This window comes from Crocodylus siamensis, chromosome 1 (genome assembly GCF_052110815.1).
Source record: "Crocodylus siamensis isolate JL-2025a chromosome 1, ASM5211081v1, whole genome shotgun sequence".
Classification (NCBI taxonomy): domain Eukaryota; kingdom Metazoa; phylum Chordata; order Crocodylia; family Crocodylidae; genus Crocodylus; species Crocodylus siamensis.
In genome coordinates, this window is record NC_143395.1 from 85423539 (window position 1) to 85450904 (window position 27366).

Here is a 27366-nt window from a genome sequence, read left to right on the forward strand (position 1 = left end):
AAAGTATACAGCCTGAGTTCAGGACTTTAGGACCACCCATCATCCTGGTCATCGGATACTCCTATTTATTCAAGAAGCTCCTGAAGTGTATATAGTGCTGAGTGGGGGATGGTGTTTTTTAAAAATAAAGATGGCAGCCCTGTGAGGTGATTCTCAAAAACAAAGAGCCCCCATTGTTTCTGAATTGTGAATGATGCCCCAGTAGAATTGTTCCCATTGTAGTTCAGCCCTGTATAAAATGCCTGTTGTTTTCATGTACATGCAATTTCAGTAGACCTGGGGGGGGAGGATTCCGTTTTCACATTTTTGGTGCATTCAGAAGGTTAAAGTGGGCCCCCATTAAGATTAACCTCAGCCCATTACTGCTTTTTGGCATGCAGGCCCCACCCATAAAAGAGCCCGGACAGCTAATACCAAGCTTTTGTTTCTCTTGCAGAAAGGTTTTTTTTCCTCCTCCATCAGAAAGGAAAGAAAACATTTCTTTCTCTTTCACTGCTTTAGTCATGTGACTTCCCTTTTAGTGAGTCACGGATAGGGTTGAAGGTGAATCAGAGAATGAATCAGACAGTAGAAATCCAATTTTAACATTTCTATCAAATTTGGTCGCAGTGCCTCATGTGGAATTAATAACAGGATGCATGCTTACAACAACTGATGCTTATCTTAAAAAGACTGTACCCTGTTTAAAACCTTGCTTTTTATTTTAGTAAGGTTTCAGATGTGTAACACAAGGTAGTAATGCAAAAAAAAAGCAGTTCTAAATATCCTTTGTGTCTTTCTAAGTTTGCATTGCAGACTTGTGCTGAGCTTAGGAAAAATATTTCCTATCCCATCTTCTCGGTTACCTTTTGAGGTTACTGAATGTTACCACATTTTCTCCAAACGCACATGGTAACTGAGGTGGGGGAGGGGTACCCACCCACCTAGCATCTGTGTGGGGGTTGGGAACCGTTTTCATGTCAAAGAGAAATGATAAACACATTTAACAGCAGTATTGTAGTGCTCCATTTCTGTTTTTCTGTTTACACTTAAAACATACATATGATTAAAAAAAAGCACTTATCTTAAAATTAATTGATCACTCTTACTTATTTTTCTTCTGCTCCTAAGAAAAAATAACTACACTTTTCTGGCAAAATGTGTGTGGTTGTGGTCAAAAGTTAGAAATGCTAGGATTTCCTTCATTCTTACCTATATAATCAGATTTTTCTCATAATTCAAATGCATTCTGCTAAAGAAACATATTTTAACTTTTCTATTTTTGTATTTTTTTAAGTAGGCTTTACTCATTAAACTTAAAGCATTAGCTTTTTGGAGCAACAAAATACATTTTGTAAGATGTTTTATTTTATATATCATTATGACAGTCTTGTGCTTTCTTTCACCCATGTATCCTATACTTCTTTCATAAAATAATTTGCTAGTTCCTTTCTGGAATTCTAACATAAGATTAGCAAGAAGCCTTTGCCAGGTACTTGCAGCATTATTTGGTTGTTTATTTTGAAAAATAAAGTCCTGGATTCAAAAAAGAGGTTTAAGTAGATTCACGATTGTAGGACCAAATCTAGCAAACTTTTGCTCTTACAAGTTAGAATTACTTGTGTAAATAAGGGGTTCCGATTAGGTGAATGAATATGTAATTTAATTTTAGAGCTAAATAATTATTGGTCATGGGGTCTGCTGCTATAGTCCCTTGTAGGCAAAATCCCCTTTGGGTTCAGTGGTAGCTTTTCTATGTAACAACTAAAGTTTTAAATTCTAAGTGCTTACCCATTTAAAAACCATATGAATTAAAAGAAGGGAGACATCGAATCATTGTTTTGTCTTTTAAAAATGCTCTTCCAGAAAAGTCTGTTACAAAGGAAGTATCATTAAGAAGTCTGGACCTTCATTCATTGATTTTTTATTTTTTTATTTTTGTGGTGTGCAAGGGGCTTGCATCAGCAGATCCTGATATAGAATTGATGGTATAACTATTTTAACATTAAAAAGTACATTCAGAGTTTCTAGAATTTCTTAGCAGGACAAAAAATAAAGGTTGGTGTGTATATATATATGTGCTTTTGTGCATTTTCAAGTGTGCTGTTACAACTCAAAAAGCAGCAATTATGATTAATCATTCTGGGACAGATTCTCATTTGGTGTAAGACAGCAGAGCTCTACTGGCTTTAATGCAGTTGTGTCTGTTTACATTGAGTGTCTAGCCTTCATCATTCTTCATAATCTTTGTGGGGTTTTTTTAACATTTAATATTTAAGATTGCCTTTAAAATCTCTAAACCGTAGAGATATTGTTAAAACCATAGTTGTTCAGTCTTGATCTGCTTATCAGAATGTTTAATGATATTTTTGTTTACATATTTTAAATCAACATGAATAGATTCAAATTCAAATTTGAATCAATGTATTTATTTTTTAAGTAGTCCAAGGCTGTAGTGTACCATTAATTTTGAAGCAAAACTCCTAGTAATCTCAGATGGAATTTTGTACTGCTGGTGTGATAAGGCTCCCAAGTTTTAAAATTTTATAGGCATGAGACTTGGCTAGAATAAATTAAATCAACATTAGTTGAAAATCAGGCAAGTATGTACTTTGAATTAAGGACCCAGTCCTGCAGACCTTTGAACTGTTCTTTCTACACAAATTTATTGAAGTCTGCTGGTCAGTGTACATGAACAAGGAGTGAAATACATAAGCAAGAGTTTGTAGAATCAAGTGCATCAGTGGTGTTATAAACTTTTTTGTTTTATTAAAATGTTAACACATTGTTTTTAGTCATATTTCAAAAATTATTTTTTAAAGAAATCAGTATCAGCTAATTTTTTAAAAACCAATTGCCTTAAATTACTCATTTCTAACAGAGTACTTTTAAAAATAATTATACTGACATAGCTTTTTATTTTTAATTAATTTAGAAAAATAATTTGGAGTGTTTTTCTGTGCATCAGTAGCAAAATCCATTTGGGAGCTCATTGCTGGTCTAAGACTAGCAGAGGTAACAGAACTGGCTCCTTTCCCATTATTCCTTCTTATCCTGGGGAAGTAGCAGAGTAGGACTTTGTGTAAGGATTCATCACTCACATAAAGTTTCTGAAGAAGCTTTAAACCAGTAACTTAAATTAGAGCAGTTCAGTGCATGTTCTGACTTGTGCTTCAAGGGCCAAGGTAGTGCGCTTTATCAATGAGCCCTAAGTTGCTCCAAAGCAGAGCATAGACCAGTGATTTTCAGCCAGGGTGATGGGGAACCTAGGGTGCCACCAGATCCTTTGAAGGGTACTATAAGTTGTGGGGAGATTAGTGAGGTCTGAAAAAAAGAAGCAGATAAGGGCAGGCTTAATCTTGTTCCTGCCTAGATTATCATTTACTTTCACTCTTTGGCCCCTCTGCAATGGGGTAAGCACTGTAATACATAATTAGTGTTTGAAATCGATGCCACTCAATTCATAAAAGTTATGTAAGAGTATTTTGAGTCCAGCGAAAGGTATCCAAAGGTATCCTTTTTGGAGTCCAGAAAGGTTGAGAACCACTGGGTTAAACACAAGAGAAATGATTTCTGGAGCTGTAATTCTCATCACCTGTTGAGTTCAACCAATAAGGGAACCAGAGCCCTTAGCAAACTTATGGAACTGCACACATACTGAATTACAGTGGTGAAATTAGCATGTATGTAGAATACAAGACAGCAGGAAACTTAAATTTTTCAAAGATACTGTTAGAAAAAAGTATTGAGAAATAATCTTTTTGCAGCGTGATTTTGAGAAATTGGAATATTTTAAATGAATTATAAAAATATTTAATGTTGGTAGAATTTTAGACTAACTGAGACATTATAAAAATGTCTTTTATTTTATACATATATACACAAATGCAAATTATTAAATAGTGTATGTTTTATCCTGAAAACTTTGAGTAGCCCTTTTGACTTCAGGGGACTAGAATAAGTAAAGATTACTCCAAATACTGATCCTTCAGTGAAGTCTATACAGACTTCCTTTTTATGAAGTTTGTTGCATGAGTGAACTGTTAATTTGTTTTCAGAAGTGGTTTCAGGAACAAATGTTATCCTCTAGAGGAATGCCATTGCAAATAGCAGGGTTGCATAAATGTTACTCAAGGTAGATTTGTTCCATCATGTTTGAATGTTGGGGCCTGATACTGTTCTCATGTTTAAGCAGATACCAACATGGAGGTCAGTAAAATATTGTTTAATGAAAAGGGATAATAGAACATGCTCTTTGTCCTGCGGACACTACCCTATAGTATGGCACTGAGTCTTGTTTACACTATAACTTCCAACTTCCTTAGATTACTACTACTAGAGGAACAGCACTGTAGGTGAATTAATATTATTTAATTTTGATGGAGCAAATTGCTCTTGTCTTTTAAGCTACTTTTAAAGAAGGAAGGAACTGATTGACTAAACAGTGGAAGCATAAAGCTGATATGCAAAGTGCTGACGAAGTACACAAAGGCTGCTTACAGACGTAACCGCCCCCCAAAACAGTGCTTTAACCTCATTGCCCCTCCGTGCTAAGCCTTGCACATGCCCAGCAGAGGTATTGTGTTAGTTGGACTCAGCTCACCTAATATCTGCATAGATCAGGCACTTCAGCAAGGCTTTTTTGGTGCTTTTGTCTAATAGCTGATTGAATCAGCTTTGGATACAAGTGCCAAAAAGCTTAGCTGAAGCGCCCAATCTATACAGGCACTGCAGAGCTGGGCTGAACTAACATACAGCTTCTTCTGGTAAAGTGCATTTTTTTCATGTCTGTCAGCAGCCAAAACGAACAAAGCAAAAAAGCATGTAGAGTTTTTAACTGAATTTATTTCAGTTAAAGTAATCTGAAGTCTTAAGTAGAACTGTAGAGAACACAAATAATACAGCTGGCAATATTATTTTCAAATAGATGGAGTCTCTTTTTAAATGTCCTGTTTAGCCAGCATTTCCTGAGTTGCTCCATGCAGACAAACTAGGACCCCTGCATGGAACTATACTATGCAAAGTATAGCTTCATGTATAATAATGCTCAAATAAGCCTTTGAAAGTGAAATGATTTTCTTACACATAACATTATTGATTGTTTAGAGTTAAGCTGTGTTTTTTTTCTAGTAGCGTCTGGCTATAATTTTAGGGGAAAACCAACTCTAGTGAAGTTTGATATCTTTTTAATTACATTTATTTACTGTTTAAAACTTTAATTTATTTAAGTGACGTGGGACTTATTCCTGGAAAGAGTTATGCATATTCTTAGCTTTGTGTACTCATGCTGCAAAACCCCCCAGTGTGTGTGCATGTGTGCGTGCAAGATCACAGGCTTGATGACTTATAGTGTAAGGTTGAACAAAGTATTTTGACTTCCCTTGTCTGCAGAATAGAAGTAGCCACAATTGCAGTTTCTGGGATATTACCAAAAACGGGATTTTTTGGAATATAATCTATTGAAAACTGAGTTGTGTGAATTATCTACAGTTTGGCTTCAGTGGTATGTTGCTCTTGCAGAGCATAACAGCACTGATCTCCAAACTCCAAGTAGAGTATAAATAGGTAAGCATGATGAGATTAAAAGCTAGTAAGTTCTTTTTGCATCCTAATCAGTTTTGCCCACTCATTTACTGTGCAACTAAATAGAAAATTGTGTACTTCCTTACTTCATGTCTTGAACCTAATGGCTGTGTTCAGGTAAATATTTACAAAGGCAATAATAGCGACAAAATTAGGTATTTTAAAAAGTTATAAATATACATTTCATATATTTTTCAATTTAGAAATCATACTATTTATTACAGAAGACTTAATTTTTCAGAATTAAGCTATTTACGTTTTTGTGCATGGCTTTTCTCCAGATAAATAGGTTCTGATTCTTTAAACAAGGAACGTAAGTTTCTGACAGTGTTCTTCCTATCAAGCCAGAGTTGTGCATATTGTGGGTCATTATTTTAACATCAGTTCTTTGTTTACTGAGAATTTATAACTTATGGTAGATAAATAATTACAGCATTGCTCCCTTAAAATTTTCCTGGGTTGAGCTAAGAAGACTTCTCATGAAATCCTTTTTTGTTCTTCCATAGTGATAAGGAAATGCTACTTCACTAGAGCTGAACAAAATATGCTGTAGGCATTTCTTTTAGCTTCCCTTCATCTTCTCAGGGTGCCCCCTCTCTTTTGCCCCTCCTCCATTTTGTTTTCCTTTTTCACAAGTCTTCTGGTCGTGCTCTCTCTTGACCCCACTCTGTGAACCTTTAACCGTACAGGACACTGGTAAGGTTAGAGAATGCCACTGTTGGATTAAAACATGACTGCAAAAGTCCGAAAGAAATGAAGGCAAAGCCTAAAGCAGCAGCAAAATGATTACCTGTTTTTTAAAAGACAAATCTAAAACTAGGATTTGTGATTTCCTATTGGCACTGTATACAGTATTCAGGGATTGCCAGGTTAGTTTAAAACAGACTTCACAGTTTGCCCACGTTTTCCTTATCTTTATTTTCAAAATAAATACACAAATAAAATCCTTTCAGCTGTAGTATCCTGCAAGGCATGCAGATTTCAGGTAGGGCAATTAAATATGTATTTTTTTAACTTTCTGAATTTCAGAGGAGCTTTGTTGATGCAAACACTTGAAAAATAGAGCCTGAGTTTAAGATTTTAGCCTGTTCTTATGGAAGCCTGATTACTTGCTCATTACTTACTGGCCCATCATTCATACATAAGTTTTTTTCCTTTGTTGATTGAAAGAAAAAGCTCAAGGTTAAAGCCTACTGACGTGTGTTTAAGTTTAAGTGTTTGCTCCATTTCTCTCAATTCAGAATGCATCTCTGTTGTCTTCTGGGGCTAGCCTTAAATTATGTTGGTAATTTTAAGATTTTAAAGGTTTGTCTTAATGATACTAACTTACATAGTATCATGTATCATGGTTTAGCGTTCTGTAGAACAGGTTACCTATTTTAGACACACATCTAATTTGACCAGAAGAAAAAACATATTTCTGTTGTGAAACTGTCCTTTTGCCTGGCAATCTTACTAAATAAGCAGCTACTTAGCATCACGTTAAGCCAGTGGTTCTCAACCGTTCTAGACTCAGGGAATGCCCCAGTAGACTCAAGGCACCTCTCAGAAAATGCCAGCTCTTAGTTTTCACTTGTTTTTTGACTACAGAAAAAGGATAAAGCAATTCTTCTCTTGCAAAGAACTCACAGGTCAGAATGTTTTATACACTACAGATTCCAATTTCAAATCTCTGAAAATTTATCTTCTGAATCATGTTTGTACACCTAACAGTGCTAATATTGCGTGGCACCTCACAAAAGCCTGGAAAGGATATCAAGGTATCCCCCCCACCCTCTGCCCCAGTGCTGCTACATCCTAGGCCTTTGTGAAGTGGCTACTATTTGTTTCAGATTTGTATTTGGCCAATTCAGGGGACAGTGATTCGATCTGATGATTCGAATCACTGTCCCAAATGGATTCGGTTGAATGTGATTTGGAGATTTGGATGCCACTGAATCCACCAAATCTCCGAATCAAACAGGCCCTATCTCCTGCCTGCCCTTCCGGACCTGTCAGTGGCTGCCCCTCCCAGCCCCAGTGTCCCGGCTCTGAAAGAAAAAAAAAGTCCTGCACTCACTGGCTCCTGCCAGGTAGGGGTGCAATCACTGCTGCCTCACACTGAGTGGGGGGCTCTGCCAGGAGCCTCCAGATGCCCCAATGGCTGCTGCAGCAACCAGTGAGTGCAGGCTTTTTTCTTTTTTTTTTTTTTAAAGAACTAGCTGTGCCTGTGTGGGGCAGCCATGGGGGGTGGGGTTGGGAGAGTGGGCAGGGGTTGGTGACTCATGGCAGAACCACCCCCAGTTAGAATAGGCCCATGCGGGGATCAGGGATTGCCCCCTGCCTGGCAGCAGCCAGTGAGTGCAGGGCTTTAAAAAAAAAAAAAAAGTGCCAGGATGCTGGGGCCAGGCGGGGCAGCCACTGACAGTGCTGGGAGAGCAGGCAGGGGCCGGGGGGATGCTCAGGGGCAGGCTGGGAGAGCAGGCAGGAGATGGGGCCTGGTGGGACCCCCCATGGTCCCTCCCTCCACCTTCAGCTCTCCTCCCTCGCCCCCTACTACCTGAGTCCAAGTTCAGCTCCCTGCAGCAGCAAGTACAGACTGCTGAACCTCCAAAGCTCTCCGAAACTTTTCCAAATCAATTCAGAGAGCTTCAAATTGATTTGGACCTTTTTATTGGTCTCCTGATTCAATTCGGATTTGGAGATTTGGCTGTCGAATCGGGCTGAATCTCTTCCAAATTAAATCAGCACCCAAAGCTTCACATAGCCCTGCTACATCTTTGTTGAGAATTAATGCCTTAAGCAGTGCCCTAGTAGGCAAATATATGAGACAAGCTCATACCCTTTATTGTGTTAATCCAAAAAAACATACATAACTGTCATCTCAGTTTTAAGACTTGTACACTTGATCTAAACACGTGTGCTTACTCTTATATTTATTCTTTACTCTTATAATTTTAAATTCCCCTGGGCATCAGTTAGGTTGCCTGCAGGTGGAATGGGAGAGAAATATACTTTACTTTGGCAAGCTTTCTAATGGTACTGTATATGTTTCTGCATTCTCCTGAAGTCCAATCAGTGTGTAACAGATGTAAAAGTAAAGGCTATTAAGAGAAATACATACTTTGATTAGCTTTAGATTACATGCACAGGAAGGACTGAAGTTAATTTTTAAACACTTCTGACTACAGATCCAATTTGTCAATTGTTAATTAAAATGCAGGTATTAGTTACTGTTTATTTAGATTATAGGGGTACATAGAGACCCCCACTATGACTGGGACTTTGCTGTTCAAGCATTTTGTAAACACACTGTAAGAGACAGCTTGGCCCTGACAAGCTTGCAGTCCAAACAGATAAGATGGACAAATGTTGGTGGAGTGAGAGAGAAAAGAGATGAAGCTATTCACTCAGGATCACAGAGCAAGTCAGTAGAAGAACAGCTTTTCTGATTGCTAATCCAGTGCTTTGTCCACTAGATGACACTTCCAATACCTGCTTACCTGTGCTTCATAGTTACATTTTAGCAGGAGCAATCATTATACATACAGGATTTGTATTAATCAAGTTTTACTTGTAATACCCTAGTACAAATAATTGTTTGATAAGCTCTTTATATACGAAAAGAAAACAACATTACAATAGTCTTATTTGGTAAAAAGAAACACAGATGTTATAAAAGGAAGAAAAAGCTAGCTTTCCTAGTCAGACATTATCAGATCACATCTTGGAAGACAATACAAACTTATCAAACACAAATGATTGATCAACTTTTTGGAGAAAGGAAAACTTACTACAGATTAAAGTCTCTTAGTCTTAAACTGTCTTAAACTGAGGCATTAGAGCTCATAATAAACCTCCTCAGAAATATCTAATATGTCTTAAAACAAAACCTGAAGAGAAATGGCATTTCTGAAATGCTAAAAATAAGACAAAAAATCATCACTGCTTTAGATATATTTTAACAATATTAAGAATTTCTGCTCTCTGCTAAATTGAGGCAAGGGTTATGGGATGAATCCAAAGAATCATGGAATATTTTCAAGGGAGGATTTGTTGGAATTTTTTAAATGTAGGTACCAGAAAGTTTCACAAGTGGCCATTCAAAAACTATCAACATGTGCCACTTTTATTTTAGAAGTAATAGGAGCTCTGAGGTGCATATTCAGGGGATGTATCTGTTAAAGTTAGATTGAGAGTGGCTCTAGATTGCAACAGTATTTCTGGTATGTGCCTGTGCAAATGCCATGTGTGGATACACTGATTATTGCTAATGTACTTAGCACAATTTTTATTGTGTTAGGCACAACTAACTACCTTAATTCCTCAGTTAAGATGAGACCAGAAGCCTAACAGGTGCCATCATTGCTAATATCTTGTAATCAAGGCTAACAAATTGCCCACCTTCATTGTCTAGGTAAAAGAGTAAAATAATTTAAATTGGGTTTGTAGACAGATATTTGACTGTCAAGATTGCTGTGGGTGAGTCTATATGAGACACTAACTGCACAATAACCCAATAACACCGAACAGTAGCATGACGGGAACAACCCAGGCTAATATTACTGTGCCTTTAGCGTCCAAAACCCCCGTGTGCCGGTGGTACAGCACAGTAGGGTAAGTTGCTGTGCATTAATATAGTACTTGGTTATCCAAGTACTAAACTGAATGTGCTGTAACGACAGCATATTAATATGTGTGTAGACACACCCTGTTCGAGGAAGCTGAAGATCATCATCATAGTATAAGAACTGAAAGAATATGGATTCACCAAGAGCAACCTGACCAACTTCTTTCTATGATAAAGTGACAGGCTCTGTGAATGTGTGAATGTAATATATCTTGACTTCAGCAAACTTTTGACACTGTCTGCTGTGATATGCTGATTAACAAGCTAAGGAAATACAGACTAGACTAAGGGTGTCAAACTCACCCAAGTCAGCAGTGTGGGTGTGGGCTGTGCCGCAGCACAGGTCCAGGCATCCAGCTGTGCAGAGCTGGAGGTAAGCAGCCACTAGGAGCCAGAGGTACATGGTGGCACAGAGTTCTGGCTGAGTGGCTGCATCAAGCTGGGGGTGCACAGTGATGTAGTACAGCATTTAGCCAGAGCTCCAAGCCATTGCATGCCCCTTGCAGATACATGCCCCCAATTCCATGCTGTCTGAATGTGTCTCTGTGCCACTGTACCCCCTCAGCTCTCTGCTGCCGCACACCCCTGACACTGCCAACCAGCCAGAGTATTATGCCACTGCACAGCAACACAAAGCCAGGGTCATGTAGCTGCATGGAATTACATTCATATAGCCGCATGCCCCCAGCTCTGAGCATGCGGCAACACGGAGCTGAAGGCAGGCATTAGTGGCCCACTAGACTACCAGTGGGCGGGGTAAAATGGTTCCAAGGGCTAAATGCAACCATTGGGCCCATATGTTTGACACCTCTTGACTGGGGGAAACTATTTTAAGGCATGTAACTAGATGGACGGTCATACACAGCAAGTCATCATCAGTGGCTCAGTGTCTAGCTGGGAGGAGGTATCAAGTGGGACTCCCCAGGGGAGTGTTCTTGGTCCAAAATTGTTTAATATCTTCATTTGGACAATGGAATTGAGTGCACACTTAGCAAATTTGTAGGCTATGCCAAATTGGGTGGAGTTGTAGACACCCTGGAGGGCAGTGTTAGGATCTACAATGATCTGGATACACTGGGACAAATGATCTGCAATCAGTTAGAAAAGATGCAGCAAGGACAAGTACAAAGTTCTGCACCTGGGATGGAATAATTACATGCACAAATACACACTAGGAAATGATTGGCCAGGCTGCTGTACTGTGGAGGACCTGGGGCTTACAGTAGACAATTAGCTGAATATAAGCCAACAGTATGCTCTTGTTGCGAAAAAGCCAACACTACACTGGGTTGTATTAACAGAAGCGTCACTTGCAAATCAAAGGAAATTATTCTTCTGCTCTATTCAACACTTATGAGTCCTTCTCTGAAGGACTGTGTCTAGTTTTGGGCCCCACACTTCAGGAAGAATGTGAAAAGTTTGGAAAGAGTTCAGTACAGAGGAACAAAAGTGATTAGGGACTAGGGGCATGACTTGTGAGGAGAGCCAGAAAGAATTAGGATTATTTATTCTGGAGAAGAGACAACTGAGATGGGATTTGATAAATCTTTAAATACCTGAAGGGATACGGAAAAGGATGGAAATGGTCTTTTCTCTCTGGCCATAGGAGAAAGAACTAGGAGCAATAGCTTCAGCAGGGGAAATTTAGGAAGAATTTTCTGACTATGAGGGTGGTTCTGCATTGAGGAAGGGTCTGGATAGGATAGGATAACTGTGTGGGGTCCCTTCAGTCCTCCTTTTCTATGATCAACTTAATTCACAACCACTTTTCAAGATGAACAAAATATGGGCTTAGAAACAGGCCTACGTACTATTAAGAGCATCAGTCTATGCACTGATATATATACATAAGTGTATCCACACAGGGCATTTATGCAGGGACATACTGGACAAACTGTTGTATCCCACATCCAACTCAGCCTAACATTAACTGAAACATCTTTATTTACATATATGACTTCTATGTAGGGACCTACCAGATTCATGATTTCATGATTTTTGTGGAAACTGTGAATTTGGTAGGTCCCCCATGAAAAAGCCTGGTCCCCACAAAAAAGTGCATGGACTGTGAAAAAACTGGATAATGGCCAGCAAGCGGGGGGACAAGGGGGGCTGGGGGGGCTGGGAAAGGGAAGAAGGGAGCTGCAAACAGAGGCAGGAAGCCCTGGTAACCTGAAGCGTGGGGCAGGGGAGGCAGAGATTTATGCAGTGGAGCACAGTGGCCTCCCCACATCTCTGGTTGGCCAAGGGCCTCCAATGTCCTGCCCCTCCCTGGAGATTGATAGATGGTAGCCTGTCAAGCTCGGGGGGGGCAGGGCTTCTGGGGCCCCTTGGCCAATCAGAGATATGGGGAGGGAGGCCCACCACACTCTGCCATACAAAAATGATGACCAGTGCCACCCTCGGACTGTGAAATTGCGGGGGCAGCCCCTGAGAATTAGGTAGGTCACTATTTATATGGGCTATAGATATGGTGTTGTTCCCTAGGCCATGTTTTGTACAGCTTAGAGAGTGGATGTGGGTTAAGTTGAGCATGTTCTTACTTATTCTTTCCTTTATAAATAGCACCTGGACAGAGAGAGAGAGAGTACATTAGCATTTTAATGTCATTGTTCTTATACAGAACAGTATTTTTTTCAATCCTGTCATTTGATGAATCATTTTGTGAGAGAGATCTGTTCAACCATCTCATTTCCACAGCAATTGTTAAAAGTTCCTGTTGTGCGGTACTCAAAATACTTCAGTGGACTGGTGCTGTCCACGAGTCAGCATGAGGACAAACTTTGTCCAAAACTTTGATCCGGTAAAAGAAGAATGTCTGAAAGTAATTTTTTTACCACTATGATAAATAAACACATTTTATTAATTATAAAATACTGCATTGAACATGTGGAAATAGCAGTTATTTTCTCCTTTATTAGTCTTCTGGACTTCAGGGCAGTTATTTGCATAGATCCTCTACAGTGCATAGCATTCTGATCTGGTTATTTTTCAAGGATGTTTTTCATTCCTAGTTAATGCTAGTTCCCGGTTACTGAATTAACAGCACTTGCTGCTTATTTCAACAGTAATAAACTCTGTAATTTCACATGTTAGTATTTACTAATATATGGTTCTCTCTGGCTATGGAAGTATCAGCTGTGGTAAAAAGGTCATATGAGGTGTAGAGAAGGATTGAAAAATACTCTATCTTATTCTATTCCCTAATTGGCAAGTGTTTCTTGTCCATTAGGGAATAGGGGATATCAGCTATATTAAAATATCAACTATACGGCCCATTATAGGATAATCTCAGTGTAATTGTTATTTATAGAATTTATGTAAAGAGTATAAAATCTGCAAATCATACTAATTTCCTTATAATGGGCCAAGTTCTTCCAGGGCTCTCCTTATTCATGTGATGAAACTCTTAATTTGTAAGCAATAATTTTGCTGAACCGTATAACATTATCAACTTTTAAGTTATTAGATATATTTGCTTTCCTGAACAAGACATTATGTAGAGTGATATTGAACTATTGAAGTAATCTGAGTAATCTCAAAATGTTATTTGGTTTTGTTGGGATATAGTAAACAATCAGTTCTGAAAGAAAGAGTAGTATACATTCTTATTTTTTAAGACTGGGCATCCTTTAGAATATAAAATAATGTTTAGTGGAAGTTATGAAAAAAATGCTAAATTAAGAGGTTAGTCTTTTTATTTCACAAACAGTTAGTCTGTAATGTGAACACATTTCTTTTGGCAGATATTTGTAAGAGACTTGAATGTTTGTATCTGAAAATAACTCAAAGAGTACATGTAATAATTTTCTTATTTCCTAGGGGAAGGGAATTGAAGACAGACAGTATGAGAAAAGTATAAAAGAATGAAACAAATATGAGTGAAGCTTGTTGCAGCAAAACACAGATTAGTACGTTTTATGCTTTTTATTTCCATTTAATTCATGGTGGTTGGGGTTCTAAGCAATTCGTATTAGCCACTAAAGGTAAAGTGTAATGGAAAGGTAAAATGTAGCTAATGAGGTGGTAAAATATGATAAAGCTAAAAGGATTGTTAATTTATTTTGATGTTTCAGTTTAATTTCTTTATATTTAGATACTTCATATAAAATAGTATTAATGTCCATATTTTCATACAGAAAATGATAGGCAAAACAGGTGAAACAGGGGACTCTGTAAATAGGCTTTAAAAAAATGTTAACACCCTTTTTTGTAAGGTGTCAGTTGTTTGAATAGCACCCATATTTGTAGCACAGGCAAAACTCCTCTTAGCACTAGTGATAAGCTTAGAGAACTTCCACTACAAGGAAAGATTGGGTTTATAAAGTCAAAGGGCTTGTGCTACATTAGTTGCTCAACCACTGAGGCAAGTCTTTCTGTGTAGAAATAATACATGTTGAAATAAAATGAACATGGCACGGGGATGTACCCCTTACAGCATGCGTGTCCACACTAGCAAGCTTGTGCCTCTTGCCCCGACTGAAACCTCTTTGAGGTGAGGCAACAGGCACGTGCAGGAACAAATTAATTAGACCCAAGGGATATCCAGGGGTCTAAAAAAATGAAGTTTAAAAAAGTGGAACAGGGTACAGTCCTGCACCATGCCCTGAGGCAACGGGAGGCTGGATTCTCCATGAAGATGCTCTGGCTACCAGAGTGTCTCTATGGTTGCCCCGCTCACCCTGGTGCTAAAACACACAGCCGGCCAGGCTGAATGTTTCAGCACCAAGGCTCCAGTGCTGGTGAGTCAGGGCTGGAGGAGGGAGAGGGGGCCATGGGGGATTCCTGGCAGCCCCATCTACTCCTGTAGCTCCCCCAACCCCTGCTGTGGCTGGCCCCTCCCCCTGCCAGCCCTCCCAAGGCCCCCCGACCCCTGCTGTGGTTGGCCCCTCCCCCCCCGAGACCCCCGACACCTGCTGTGGCTGGCCCCTCCCCCCTGCCAGCGCCCCTGAAGCCCCTGACTCCTGCTGTGGCTGGCCTCTCACCCCAAGTCCCCCCATAATTTTAAAAAGCAAAACAAAAAACCCCCGGCACTCACCTGCCATCTGGCTGACTTGGGCCTTGCCCGCACAGTGCAGGGCAGGCTGACACCCCAGCAGCCCCAGCCCAGGCCCTGCTACCCTCTGCTGTCCTGTGCTGCCCAGGGTGCTCTGCCAGGAGGCCCCAGAGCTTCTAAGGTAAGCAGAGGCTTTTTTTCCATTTTTTTCCTGGTTTTTTTTTTTAAAGTGACAGTGCCTGGGGTTGTGGGGGTAGCCATGGAGGCCTGGGGGTTCAAGTTGGGGAGTGAGGCTGGGTGGGGCAGCCATTGAGGGTCTGGGGAAGTGGGGGCTGGGGCTAGGTGGAGCAGGCATTGGGGGGGCTCCAACAGCTGATGGGGGATGAGGCTAGGTGAGGCAGCAATTGGGGGGCTGGGATGGGGCATGTGGGCCTTGCAGGGGGGTGGTAGACTTTGACCCATGATATACACATTAAGAATTAGGCTTTTTTTGGTCCCTTTGGCTCTAATTTGCCAAAAACTGGTTATCATTATTTTTCCTTGTAGCTCCCAGTTCCTCCCATAGTCTTATTTGATATTGTTTCTTCTTTCTGTTTATTAATTTTTATAGTCTATTTTAATCTTCTTGGTCTGTTGGAAGCTACCACAGTCATTTTTATGAATTTAATTTATTTCTATTTTAAAATGTACAGAACTCATGAAGAAGGCAACTTCTTAAGAACAATTGCTGGAGTTTGTATTAATGTTAAGAAGTCTACAAGACCTAAACAATATACCAGTGCAGGCAGAAAGCAGAACACCAAACAAGAATCAAAAAGTACTATAAGAAAAAGATTTGCTTTAATAAAAATAACAATATCTTTTTCTGGGAAAAGTCTAGAAAAAGTGTATCCCACCTGAACTGAGGAAAAAAGAATCACTAAATAGAAAACTGTGTTGATTTATAGATTTACTGAATATGTGCAAGCTTCCTTGAGCTGTTCCTTAGTGTAAAAAGGCACAGTCAAGCATTTTTGCACAGAATGAGTCTGATGCAGAACCAGTATGCCTGGTCTTCAATACCCTGATCTAGAAAGGCTTTTTTGGAAAAGAAAGCACATTTCTTCTCCCTCTTTGATCATTTTTCCCTTTCCCTTTAGAATAGGGTATAGATTTTTGCCAATAAAATAGTTCAATATTCAATTCTAGTTAATTGTTTACTATTCAATTCTAGTCAATAGAAGAGAATTCTGTTACTAGAGTAGAATAAAAATCTCCATGACAGTATTTGGCCACAGATAAAAGTCTCCATGATGGTGTTTGAAATCTGGATGTTTTGCATATCCAATAAACAGTACCCTATATTGCTATATTACAATATGTATATTTGCTATATAACACATTGCTATATAAAGAGAATACTAATGTAAGCATACATGATTCAAGCAGTTTTAAAAAAATCTACCATATAATAACTGAATGACATACATATAATTGTAAAGCTTGATGGGTAAGATGGAAATATTAATGAGTTAAAGGGTTTCAGTTATGAGGAGTCTGCCTAACTTTAATCAACAATAGAAATAGCTGTATATTTTTATGAGTACATATCCATTATGTTAAGAGCATAACTTAAACCCTCAAAAGCAAGGAAATTAAAAAATAAGGCTGTCACTTCTGGATAGTTTCTCCTCCCATTAACACTAATGGGAGGTATGTGCACTCATTGGAAGGACAATATATCCCTTTGTCCTCAAGTAACCCTCTTGTGCCTTTGTGTTGCAGCTGATATGATTCTCTTTCAAGGAGCCTCAAAGCAAGTATAGGATTTAGGTTTAATATGGTAAAATTAGGACAGAGTAATGGGAGACTCAAGTATGAACACCCTAAATATTATTTTAATGTAGTTGGTGTTACATGTAGTATGAATAAAAATCAACAATATATGATTAGTATTTTGATTAAAATACTGTATTAATTTTATTCCAGTTCTTCCATAACCTTCTCAGATAACATATTTATGGCTTCATGGTACTGTGGTAGTATTTAGAATATTTTGTAAACAATGCCCTTTATACTACATAATAGTAATACATATTTTTATTTTCTTTTATCTTTTTTAGTTTAGAGTCTTCTCTTCTGAAATAAATGTCTCTCTTTTTTCTTGATTTCAAGCCCTTGTGCTGAAATTGTGTGTTTATATTTAATTTGCATTTCTGATGACAGAATATTAGGGATAAAATTCTACACCCATTTAAATTTGAAGTAGTTTTGTTCAAATCAGTGGATTTATTTCTGATGTACCCTTTGCTGCAGAACCGTATTCATCCCTTGTTGATAAAAACACTCCTCAGACAGCTTTAATCTATACTGAAGGCAACTTTTAAATATTGCATTTCATACCAGTAAACCCACTTCAGCATTAGCTTACAAATTAAGCAAACTTAAGTATAATGGGGGTTTTTTGGATATTATTTTCCAATTTCAAGTTAGGTAAACTAAAGCATTCAAAGCAAAATGTACAACTCTGTTGTAATAATCAGCCCAGTGTCTTTCTACTACTTTCCATTTCAATCATATAAATATATTAATTCCAGCTCACCCACTCATTTCCTGTTATGTCCAGACAGCATTAGTCATTTATTACTACCTTAGCTGTACTCTAATACCCGTAGACCATGACATGTTTAGATGATCTGTCATTTCCATAAAACTGATATGGGTTAATATATAAAATACCTTTGTTTGCAGTCCAATTTTAGGACATACAGTTGTGGTGGGGGTTGGAGCTAGAGAGTAATTTTCATTATTTCTGAATAGCTTGACCAGTATTTGTAGTTCTTATAAAATAGTTGTATCTAAGTAAAATAAGTAAAATATCAAATATATGTTTTGTCACCCATCCCTTTAATTTTAAGTGAGTGGACCTGATCATGGTAAGCCACTGAAACAGATTATCATATATTTATTTGTCACATTTATCTAAAACTGTTATCAATGGAAGGATAGCCACACACTATTAATCTTAATTAAAGAGTTAATTCATATTACAGACCTGAGATTCCTAACTCTGATATTTTTGATTCAATAGAATTGCTCATTGTTCATATTTTTGTATAACAGCTTTATTTTTCATGTTATAGACAATGGCATGAAAATAACTACTCTTTCTTAAAGACAAAAGTAATGTGTACTGAATCTTTATGTTAGAAGGCTTTTTAAAGAGAGACAGAAATCCAGACATTGACGCCTATTCACAGATGTATCCATGAGTTTTGGGTTTGGAATTTTTTTCCTTTCTGGATGTAAAAGAGCTTGTGACATATTTGTTGAGGGAAGTGGGTGGGGGAATACAGCCTGCAACAACAACATCATCATCATCATGATTTTTGAGCAGTTTCCATCTTTTTTTTTATTTACAGCATTTTTAGGATTGAGGTATCCAGTGGGGAACTATAAATTATAAAAGGCAGGGTTTCAGTTTTAAAAATATGCTGTATTTTAATAAACCTTCTAGTTAACATGGGCCTGTGAATGTATTTGTTGATGATTTTTTTCTTGATTCGGGTCTTGATCCTGAAGTCTTTACTCATGAATTATTCTGTTCCTGGTTTCTTCCTTCCAGAGTAATTATATCAGAGTAAACTGTAGTATTGAAATGATCCATCAGAGTGAACAGAAGTAAGAAATAAGATGGCATTAATTAGACCAGAAATGGACTGAATGGGACTACTCAGAAAAAAAATGTCCATCTGAGTATGGTTGATAGTGAGGAGGGCAAAACCACCTATGCACCTGTTTTTTTTGCCCTGTTGGAATGCATGGTACTCATCAGTGGTGTCAAGAATACAGTTTCTACGTCAGAGTCAGCTGTGTGATATATTTATGGGGCTTGTGTGACACATTCTTATTCTCCAGACTCTACAGTTTGATTTTAAGAGGGGAAAATCTTTCTATCACTTGCAGCTGCAATGATACACTTCCAAACACAAACTCAGTATATTCATTCAGTGACATCTGTCTGGATCTGCAGTCAGGCAGAATTAGACAACTCAGTAGTATTATCCCACAAGTCCCCCAGGAATCTGGGAGAAGGACTAATGGTTCAAGCCCAGTGAGACTGATTCACTATCAAAATTAGCTCTTCGGGATATATCTAAACTATCAAAGGAAGGAGGCCTCAGTGAAGCAAAGGGTGCTTCCCTTGCCCACATCAACCCTGGCAGTGTGTAATATAGCTACCCTTGATGCAGTGATGGGCATGCACCATAAAAGTAGGAACCTACAACATTTGCAATGTCACGATTTTTGCTGAAACTGCAAATTTGGTAGGACCCCTGTGAAAAAGCTTGGTGCCTGCAAAAATGATGGAAAATGGCCAGCAAACAGAGGCAAAAGGGGCAAGGAGCTGAAAACAGAGGCAGGAAGCCCTGGTGTCCTGAAGCACAGTGGGGAGGGAGAGGGAAGCAGAGGAGGAGATTTTTGTGGGGGAGCATGGCAGGCGTCCCCACACCTCTGATTGCTGAAAGTCCCCAGAAGTCGCACCCCTCCCCAAAGCCTGACAGATGGTCAGATGGCCAAACACCAACCAAATTTTTGTAGAACAATTCATGTTCAATGAGTATGAATTTCTGTGGCAAACCTAGGTGCCTTAGAATATGGAGGTTTTTACAGAATTTGATCATTGTGGTAGCACAGTCACTACAAAATTCTTGCATTTTTTAAGTTTGGATTAAGGCACTGCTTCTACATTAAGAATCATGTAGTTTGGGGTGAGGGAGTGAAGCTGGAGTTCTCAAATTTTGAGGATGTTGCATGGGAAATTTTGTTTCCTACCTGTGGGTTGTTTTTCTGTTTATTGAAAGCCACTCTGGTTTTTTGGATAGGGTGAGATACAAATACAGTAAATACATAGTCATGGTCCCAATTTTAATTTATCCGTACACTATACATGACTTACATCATCAGTTTTCAATGTGATTCAGAATATATTAGTAGAAAAGCATAATCTAAGAACATTAGATTAGGGGCTATGTTGTTCTTGAATAGGTACCTGACAGATAAAATCTGTCAGTCCTGCCTTTGGACTTTTCATCTACCAGGATGTTGTCATTTCTACTCTGTTGTATGGGTGTGAAACTTAGACAACATATCAGAAACACCTAAAAGCCTTAGAATGTTACCATCAGTGATAACTTTGGAAAATCTACCATATCAATTGCAAGGACAGAAGAACAAAGTTGAGCAATCCGACTCAAGCAAACACCACCAGCACTGAAGCCCTATTTATACAGCACCAGATCCATTGGACAGGACATGTCATAAGGATGCCCGACAACTGGCTCCAAACTAGTTGGGTCCTCTAGTCCCAACTCACCAATGCTCGCTGCTCCAGAGGTGGGCAAAAGAAGATATTCAAGGACACCTTGAAGGCCAGTCTGAAGAAAAGCAATATTAACATCAGTACCTGGGAGACTGAAGCATAAGGAGACCCTGGGTCACTGTGATGCACAACAAGGAATCGATCATTTTGCGAAAACTCGCCTCACTACAAAGGGAAAAAGTGGGACCCCTGTTCACTAAGCATAGTAAGTAGATGAAAAATAATCTAAAATATAGCCCCCAAACCAAATGAATACTTTACATCAGTTCTCAGTAAAGACAAGGACATAACACCTGGGAACACAGGCAGGCAGAGTAACGGGAACTGGGAGTAATAGATATGAAAATTAACAGATCCAAAGTAAAAGCCGTAGATTTGAGTTTGTGCACTCAGGTCTTGGGGATCAAATAATCTCTATCCCAGAAAAATGAAAGAAGTGGTACATGAAGCTGCCAATCTGGTAACAAGAATCTTTAATAAAGTTGTCATATTAAAGTGGATACTATATACAGCTCAGTTGTGGGCCTTAAAACCGTTTTTTAGACAAGTGCAATGCAGCAGTTCTGGTCTTCTAAAATTTTGTAGCACTTGCTACATATGAAATCATTAGTTAAAACAGAGATTAGTACAAGAAATGTATAGTGAGTAAAAAACTAGCTAAAAGGGAGGACACCCTTTTTTCATAGAACGTTTATATTCTGATTAATAACATTAACACAAGAGGGTGCTAGTGAAAGCTGCTGAGTACTTGAAATTGTCTGTGTGGAGGAAGATCAAAATATAGGAATAAATGAGGATAAAATTGCAGAGTGTACTAATACAAGTGAGATGCAGTTTAACAGCACAAATTGTAAGGTTGTTGTTACAAGCTGAATACTCAGCTGGAAACAACAGGGGAAGAGAGAGACCAGGGTGCAGTCAACGGGTTGGTAACATTTTACCACTGTGAGCGTCTCCTTGCAGCCCAGTCCCCACTGCAGGCTTCAAACTTTGCTGGAGATCAGCAAATGCTACAAAGGGAATAGAGAGGGTTGCTGTCTCTGCTGCAGGAGAAAGAATACACTGAATGGGAGATCAGGCAATAGGATCCTGGGAGCACCTACTCTACTACTGTGCCTGGAGCCTGTTGCTGATTCCTTGAGCTGCCACAGGCTGGATCTAATCTCTTCATTGGGCTGGACCAGGCCTGTGGGTGGTAGGTGGCCAGCTCTTTTATTAGTTGATCAGAGGGTGGCTATAAGCAGTAAAAAGGCAAATACAATTGTAGGACATACCAAGTAATATATTTCCTCTAGAAACAGAAATATTAATAATAAGCTTCTACTGAATACCGATCTGGAGACCTGAGTACAATTCTGGTCATGCATGTTCAAGAAAAATGAATTCCAATTAGAACAAGTGCAGAAAAACGCTAGTAAGATCAATGGATTTAAGAGATTGTGGACTGGAAGTGCTTCTGGTCCACTTCCAGGTCTGCCACGGGGAACTCCCCATGCTCCGTCTGTCCCACCATCTCAGTGTTCATGAGCTGCCTGGTACCTTGAGGTATGTAGAAAAAAACATTTAAAGCTGTATCTATGTCCGAATCGTTGAATCTCTCCAAATCAATTTGAAGGGTTCCAATTCAATTCAGAGAGATTATGATGATTCAATGATCATCAATGATTCAATTCAGAGAGACTGATTCAATTCAGAGAGATTAAAGGGTCTCCTGATTCAATTCAGATTCAGAGATTTCGCTGCTGAATTGGGCCAAATCTCCGCTGAATCGAATCAGTGGCCGAAGCTTCACACAGCCTATAGCTCCACCCAGCTTGGTGTCATCTGCATATTTGCTAATTGTGCACTCAGTCTCATCCTCCAAATCATTGATGAATATATTGTATTTACTTGAATAAGTTTTTTAACATGGGAGGAGAGTCCCTAGTTGTGGAATTGAGTACAGGGGTCGGGGTAGGCATTGCTGCCTGCGCTACCACCTGTTTTGAATCCCCTTGCAGCATCAGGCCCCCACAACCACTCCTCCATCTCCTTCCCACAGCTTCCACTCCCCCATATCTCATACATTCATCCCCATCACTGTAGTGGGGAAAGCAGGAGCAAGTGATTGGTGGATACTTTGGAAGATAGGACTGGCCTTCAGACATGGTGGATAGTGTGGAGGGGCCCAATATGGGGTGCAGGTACAAAGTGGGGTAAATGAGGGGGAGGGACAGGCAGCAGGGGGTAAGCTGCATGTTCCCACAACAGCCCATTGCCTGCCCTGCCACCTGCCTCCTCACTGCCTGACCCTTTACTGTCCCCGCATTGCCTGCCTCCTTGTGGCCTGACCCTCCACCCACTGCTTCACCCCATGCAGTGGTGGGGACAAATTTAAGATGATCCTCCGATAATAACCAATTTATAAATTTTCCATGATTAGAATCTAATTGTTGATGGTCATTTTAAATTCAAGACTGTTTTGTATTCAGTATAAACAGTACTAGACCCAAGACAGACTCCTAGGGAGCCCCACTCCATACCTCCTCCCAGTTAAACACCAAGCTGTTGGTGATCACTCACTGAGCACCGTCAAAGAACTGAGATTCTTAAACAGCTTTCTAGTAGGAATGGTGCAGTAAAATGTGTATCTATTTTTAAGACTGAGTTTGATAAATGTTTTAATGGGATTAGATGATAATGTTTCCTGAAAGAGCATGCGACTAAAACCAGGAGATCCTTTCCGTTCTACTAAAATAGTCATTAGTGAAATGCAGTGTTTATATTTAGACCCCAATTTAGCAAAATACCTATTTCACATAAAGCAAAATGCCTAACCTTAAGACTAAGCAGTTTCACTGAAGTTAATAGAGTCAACCACATACTGAAACTCATACACATGCTTTTGGATATTGCTGAATCAATGCCTTAAAATGTGGTTATTTGATGTCAAAATGTAATACAATATCAAGATATTGAGGTAATTCTCTGTCCCCTAAGAGCTGTCATTTTGTTTTTCTGGGTATGCCAGCTCTCTTAAATACAGACTCCATTCATTCTTGGGTCCTATTGAATAGGTTATTTTACAAGTGTAGGGCTAGAAAATTGTTCTTCATAATTCTTTTGTAATGGATGGATTCATATTCCATGATATGAATACACAGATCCATATAAACATATGGGATTAGGACCCCAATCCCGCAAAGGCTTGTGCACATGTATAATATTGGCACCACAAATAGTTCCATTGATTTCTGGGTGACACCTCTTTGCAATGCAGTTAAATGTGCATGTTAATGTTTTCTGTATCAGTGCCCTGTTCACCTATCCACTTTCTTTACTTTGTTGTCAATACAGAATAGATCAAGGACAGATTCATTGCTGGCATAAATGGAAACAAATATGTTAATGTCAAGTGTTAGGGCCATTTATTTATGTGGTATACAGGGTGGTTTGCAATCTGATAAATCAGGGATCCTGGTTTTCCCTGATAAAAAAAAATTGAAAATTCTCAGATTAAACGCCCCAAATCCGTGATTAAAATGAAAGGTCACTATATCTATATCAATTGAACACAATGTTTTCTTGTTAGATTTACAAGTTTAAAGCAATTTGGAAGCCTACCAGTGCCTCAATCACTATAATCAAATAAGTTCTAAATACCTATAAATCTTGGCATTTGATTTTGGGTTTTTTATCATGGAAAATCAGAGCTTCCCCCCTGCCCCCTTAGCTCACAGAATGCAGGTCCAGGCCCCTCACTCCAAAGCCTTCATGGGCTCTGGACTTTTGCCCTCAGTCTTTTCTCTGAGGCTACAGTCCTTCAGTTGATTGCAGTGCTCCCTCCACCTTGTGGAGGATTTAGGGCCTGGGGTGCCCCGGCACCCTTCTCAGTGGCCTCTTCCTCTCCTACAGCCACAGTCCGGTCCTCCAGTATCCAACTTAATTGCAACAAAAGTGCAAGCAACCTGCTTCCCAACTGAAATCCACCCTGCTCTGGGGTCATTGCCTCACCACAGGCTGTAATTCCCTTTTAAATTCTTCTTTCCAGCTCTGTAGGACAACTCAGCTACTTGACAGTCTGTCTCCTATAGCTATCTTCCTCAAGAGCTCCTCTCCCTGCAGCCTACAGGGCCCAATTGCCCCCTTTGCTTCAACTCCTGGGCTTATATACCTCTAAGTCCCACCTCTTCTGGTCATGTGGCTCCCTAGCCATACACAGGGGTTTCTCCTTTACCTAATGGGCAGCCTGTGCTCCTCTGCTGCAGCCCCCACACACCTGGCTTGGCCTACTGCACTCTCTACTCCCCATCACAACCTAGTGCAGGGGTGTACTGTCCTTAGTATCTGTTTTTTGTGGGGGGGTCTGAAATGTATAGTTTCATATGGTGATTTTAAGTGGAGCATTTAAACTAAACAAAAAACAAAAAACCCAAAATACTTTTTCCCCAGGACCTTTTCAGAACATCAGCTACTGAATTCTTGGATGACTATCTGCAGCTTATCTACTGATGCCAGATATCTTCACCTCCAGTGACACTGTTGTCTATAAAAAAGGGAAATTAGTTTGGTTTGGGTTTAAGCACAGGTAGGAGAGTACTAGTAGAGATCCAAGATTTGCTGTGTCCTGTGAGTCTGCATGGGCTCCCACCATTGTTAGCACGGCTGGAGCTATACTGGTACTACATCCATGGCGGGAGAATTCCTTAACATTTTTAGCCTGCAGTACTTGATTTGGTTAGTGTCTGGGTCTGGTAAACAATTTGGGATGGAAACTGTGTCTTTCTCTCCGCAAACTATAGAGCACACTGATTTTACTTGAACATTGTATTGAACAATTAATACAGGGACAAGTATATATATAAAATATAAACTATTTAGGAGGAATTTCCCCTAAACAGAATATTTTTTCAAAGAATTTCCTGGCTGCATCAGCAGGTGTTTCTCTGACTTGAAATCCACAAAAGAAAGGAACTTCTGAATTAGGGCTCATTATAGAAGCCTATTCTCCCCTTCCTACTCCCATGTTAATAGGAGTTACGCACGCATATCAAGAGGAGAATAGATCCTCATAAAGGACCTTAACTCAGAATTTCCTCCCTTTTGTGGGTTTAAGTGAGAGTTTTCAGCACCCACTGACACCATCAAGAAAACATTCTTTTTTAGGATAATTCTACTTTGTCTATGTTTGTTGTATATTTCCCTCTCTTTGTTTATATGGTAGATTTTTTTTCAAGAACATGTTATCTTTGTTATTAAATCTTCTTCTGTTTGTTACGCTCTTGAAATCATAAGTTTTTGCAGCTGATTCATTGTTAGGGTTCAAGATGTATGTGACTTTACAGCATAGGCTATAATGCCAAAGAATAATAGGTGTTGTAAAAGGAATACTGTCAGATTAAAAATTATAGTCTTGTGTGTAGTGGCTAACTGGTATAGCAATAATGAAGATTTTTGTAATGAAAAGGCAGTATGTGTGAGTTTATATGGCGGGGAGGGGTTTTTTTTGGTTTGTTTGTTAGTTGTTTCATTTGGTTCTCAAGCCCTACTTCTGTGACTGGGGATAAATATATTCAAAGCCCCACTGATATCAGTGAGAATTGTCCTTTAGTTCAGAGCTTTGCTTACATTCACAGGTATAATTACAGGATTTTATCTTTTAAAATAATGAACTAGTAAGGAAACTCTTGACATTATATGTATCTTATATTGGAAATTTACATTTTTTAGCCAAATCTCTTAAAAACATTTTAAATGGTTGGCATTTCATCTTTCCTATTTGTTTCTAGACCATTTTCCTTCACTATTCTTCAGAATCATGGCTGCATCCTCTAAGAATCTTATGTCCTGGCTGACAACATAATGAGCATTTATACGATAAATCAGACTGGTTCCATGTCCATCTATATTACTGCGGAGCTGTTGAGATGTATTAAAGCAGGGTACAATGAGAAGCTAAGTGGGTTTTTTTCTCTTCACACAATAAGCAATGAATGTGTGAAAAAATACTACACATGTTTAACAGCTGATTATCAAAGTGTGGTAGCTGTTCCATGGCTTTCTCTTTTAAATGTAATACATGTTCTTAATAGGTTTTGTGTATTATTTGAAAACAAAAGCCTTGTTAAAGTGGAGAAATGCAAAATGCATTTAAACTATCAGTGCTTCTTTGCTAAATAAAAACAGTTATATATTTCTAACAAAACATCTTTTTTTCAAAAAAGCAAAATGAAATGCCACATCTACCTAAATCCAAGATGATTTCGAATTTAAGATGTTACCCCAATAATTAGATGCTATACATGGAAAATGTACTCATTTCTTACAATTTTCCATGTATAGAATCTACTTATTGGGGGGTCACCTTAAATTTGCCTTCCCCTGCCACTGAAGTGGGGAAAGCCAGTCAGGGTTAGTCAGAGCTGCAGCAGCTGCTTCCATTTCCCCCTACCTTCCACCCCCCACCCTTTCATCTTGGATTTGAATAGATACAGTATATAACTTTTCAGCCTCTCACAATGTGCTTCCTAAAATATAAGACTTTGAAAAATGTTTAAGATTCTGGCATTACTTTAAAACTGCATGAATTTATTGTTAAAAATGCACAGAAAGTATACCGCCATACCCATCTCCGTAGTCACTAGGAAATAAAGGCAGGTGCACACCAGCCTGACTAGTGTCTTTTGTGAACAATACAGTATGTACTCCAACAACTCCCCTATTTGGAACTTGGCTTTATGCCTTTGACTTGGGAAAAATGTGTAAATGGTGTTTTGGGTCAAACGTCCTATACTCTTACTAGGGTGTTTCTGAGTATCTGCTAAAAAGCTGAAAGATACTGCTGCCTCTGTGAGTGAA

General features: G+C 39.1%; 1 protein-coding gene across 4 annotated transcripts in view; it reads left to right on the forward strand.

Moving 5' to 3' along the window:
- LIN28B (lin-28 RNA binding posttranscriptional regulator B) overlaps positions 1–27366 on the forward strand; it is a 144699-nt gene that overhangs the window by 36464 nt on the left and 80869 nt on the right. The gene's annotated exons all lie outside the window — the stretch shown is intronic.